Source organism: Eufriesea mexicana, unplaced genomic scaffold (assembly GCF_001483705.2).
Source record: "Eufriesea mexicana isolate 0111107269 unplaced genomic scaffold, ASM148370v2 scaffold11296, whole genome shotgun sequence".
Classification (NCBI taxonomy): domain Eukaryota; kingdom Metazoa; phylum Arthropoda; class Insecta; order Hymenoptera; family Apidae; genus Eufriesea; species Eufriesea mexicana.
This window is the reverse complement of record NW_016918917.1, coordinates 1-4,258: the sequence shown is the minus strand read 5'-3', so window position 1 is coordinate 4,258 and position 4,258 is coordinate 1.

Sequence of the window (4,258 nt, the reverse complement as noted above, 5' to 3'; positions counted from 1 at the left end):
TTAAACACAAAAGAAATTTTGTCAGTACTCTCGAGTATAATAAATACCCGAGGTCACTATGCTCACAGGAATTTCTACGTAATACAACCAGTCATCCGTGTCGGTTCGGACCTTTCGTCCTACGACATGATTGAATGACCAGAGGAACCAAAATACATGCGACTCACCAATGATGCGGAGAACGATGCTGTAGTGGCCCGGAGGAAGTCATCCTGAAGACTGTCATCAGTGGGGGGCTGACTCGAATAGTAACACAGCTGCCGGATCCATGAGAAAATGAAGGCGGTACAAAATCTGCAACAAATCGTTCAATACTACTGTCACACCATCAAGACACAAGTATTTGTACAGTCTAATTTCACACGATTCATATGATTGATTAAGATTTACTCAATTACAATATGTAAACGTACTTACATTGTTGACTTCCGGAGCAGAGATGAATCCTATCCAGTGAAGAACTGACTTCAATGCCATCAGACTTGTCGGATCTACGAAAAAATATATAACATGTTGAATAATAAAATTTATTCTTTAAAAAAGGGAATTAATTAAATTACAGTGTGCAAACATACTTACATACTTACGTTCTTGGATTGCAGTGCAGCCTTGGATCCATTCCGGGGTAGTGCGACTCTAATACCGGTAACGAATATTAAAAAAAAAAAAGAAAAATAAAAGATTATTAACGCGTCCGTTTATATTTCAATCGGCGAACAAACACTGACTCTAAATTTCCGTCTGGCTATTATAATTGCATTTAGCAAGAGTTATTGGATTCTTTTAAGCTTTGATACCTAAAAACACACTGACTCTAATCGTGGCATCGCGCGCGGCCACGAAAATTCCTGAAAGAAATATATTAGTGGGGAATGTGGAATGATGTGAAGTTATTCACTCTGCTCAACATATGTTGAAAAAAGTACTGCTGTATTTATGAAGTCCTAACTGATCGTCAATCTTTTTGTTGATGACAGAAATAGGAAATAGAATACCTATTTGAAATGTCAAGGGTGAAGGAAAAGGAATTATAATTATTATACAACATTCCCTGAACTTGTCATACAATTAGGGACAACGTAAATCTGTGACTGCGAGATTAGGATGCACAATAATCACTTCCAAACTTGAGTTTGATAATTGCATGTATCTGCAACTGCGACTTTTTCGTGGAAATAATAAAAGCACTATGTACAGCCCAATTATGACACGGCTTGTAAAATATTCGCGACCGAAATACAATAAAATGTAAAATATTTCAATTACTTATTCAAATTCAACAAGACATATTTATTTACTATTTATTTATTATTTACCCAATGTCTTGCATTTTCCTCGCTGAATTATTCCGTAAGAAGGGCGAGAACCGTTTAATGAACATATTTCTTAGCAAAGTCGGGTATCCTAGAAAATATTATCACAGTCAAGGATCGTATATTTGAAAAGTGGAGAAAATGTACCACAGGAATAATTACTTACCTATATTTGATTGATTAATAACAATATACTAGATTCAGAGAATACGATGTGAATCTATTATTACGTGTCAATGTAGATACATGTATATCGACTTCCGTTGTAAAATATTCTTACGGTAATCGTCCCTAACCACGTCCCAACCTCCCTTCCTTTCATGCAAAAATTAATAAACAAATAAATTTCTCTTTTGATGTACGTTTGCAAAACGTTCAATTTTTGATCGCTGTGCAAATCAAACATCAAAAGAATTTAAACAAAAAACCGACGCGGAAGACTAAGCCTAGAAGTAAAAGATAAAATGGACCTGGAAATACAAGATAAATTAAACCTGGAAAGGAAACATAAATAAAACCTGGAAACAGAAGACAAATTAAACACAGAAGAAACAGGTTAATTATGTGAGATGATATTATCCTACAATTTCTCAATATCAGCCTGAAAATGTAGAATAGTTGACAATTAAATAATTTGTCAAATAGTTGACAAAGAAGAATGAAATATCTCCCAAAGCATCAAATATATTCTACTAACTTAATACTACCCAAAACTACTTAATACTACCCACTTTATGCAACACTTCATGCAACCCATTACCACTTAATACTACTTAATAATACTTAAAACTAAAAATTTTACTTAACTTACAGACTAATGTGCCAGCATTGATCTTATAACTAGTAACTTATAACTGACTTAATCATAATCCTAACTTGACATAAAAACTCATAACCATAAATTATCATTAATTTCAGAATAGCGTACATATTTGAAAAAATAATTCACCTTATATTCAATATCTGAAGGAAAGAACAAACCCAACCAACAAAGAAAATTCAAAAATAATAAATACACAGGAGACTAAATGTGACATCCAGCCTCCAGTAATCCAAAGAACCTAAAACAAAAATAATCAGCCCTACTTATATCGAAATTAAAGATATTTCAAAGCACCAAGCATAGGGAGATTAAGGATATCTTTCACAGTATCCCATCAGAAATCAGATGAATTATAATGAAATCTTTACCTATCACAAATCTAGAAGGTTTCAACATAACCGACCTATAACAAACCTACAGGATTTTCGCAAAACCTTTCTATCATAAATCTAGAGAAAATTTCAAACATCTCATGTACACAAGAAACCAAAGATTTGATCAAGAAAATCTGAATATGAAAGAGACACTGTGTGGAGATTGAAACCACTCACACTGTTTCCGTTGGCACCATAAAGTTTCCTGAATACAAGACACTGTAGAAAAAATAGTAAAATTATTGTACATAATAATCTATAAGATTACAAATAAAAATTGTGGAAATGATAATAAATAAATAAATGAGGCTTATACATCACTTTCCATACCGTCATTTCCTTCCACGTCCGTTATTTCACTTGTGAGCCTCAGACATACTCACATAAGTTCATATATTTGAAATGATATTGAACATGGTGACACCAAAGCGTTCTAAATTAATAAATCTGCAACAAACTTTATTACTGGATTAATAGTTTCAGGAACGGAACAAAACAATGACACCTGAAAGAAAACCTGTCACATATTAATGCAACTCATTTGTATGTATTACTATAAACAAAAATCAAAAATTTTCCCGAACGCGGAAAAAAATGTAACTTTTATTAGATTCACGAAGAGTCGAATTACACACACAAAACGATCATTACGCAAAATATTTATCTTGCAAAATAAACGAGTCTCGCGAGTGAATTTATTTATAGCAAATCAAAATTGGAAACTTAATAATATTACGAATTAATGCAAAATAGATAAAATGAAAAGATAAAAAAAAGAAAAAAGAATGGAAAACAGATAAACATATTACAACAGTATTTTCATTAACAATTATTTCCATGAAAAAGGGTGCTGAAAAAGAAAATACAATCGTAGCCAAAATAGGCACAAAAATAAATATTTCCACTCGATATGAATCCGCGAAAAAAACCGTGAGTGGAATAAATAAATTGTAACTTCGCAACACTAATTTATTAAATTGCCTGATAACAGACAATTTTCAAAAACAAAAAAAGGCAGAGGACTCGCGAAAATAATCAAAATAAGATAATTCAATTATTAACGCAACACCAATAACTACTAATTTATGCATTCGTATCAAAACAATTCGCAACACTAATGTCGAAAAATCCAGGGCAGCCATGGCTGTGGCTGCTGATGTATGACAACCTATATGCAACTCTTGCAGTTGCAACAGGTGATTCCCAGGAACAGGAACAGATTTCCACCATATCAGTGGTGAAACTTTGGGCATTCTATATCCGCAACACTACAAGAAACGCGACCATTCTTCAACGCAACACTAATAATAAAAGCAATCAGAAAAACCGCGATTACATTAAAGCGCAACACTAATTCTTAAAATGAAATCAGTAAAAAATAAAATATGTATATGCAGGAAAAGATATTTGATTTTTTGGACCATTCGCGATTAATACAAGTCGCAACAATATAAAGTTAATCAATATCAGCAGCTATGAAAAAATAAAAATTCATGTAAACGAAATCAAACAAAATCGCGATCTCATAATTCGCAACACTACACCAATCCATGATTAATTACACGCAATACTACGTACAAAAATCGCGGTTTGCCCAATACAGGATGATGGACCGATGACAGGATCGGTCAGTAAACAAACTACTATTACAACTTCTACATACTACTAAATATGAGCATAGTGAGAAAGTAGTGACAAGAATGACTTCTCATCCAAAGGATAGGAAGCCATTCCTAGGCACCCTCTTC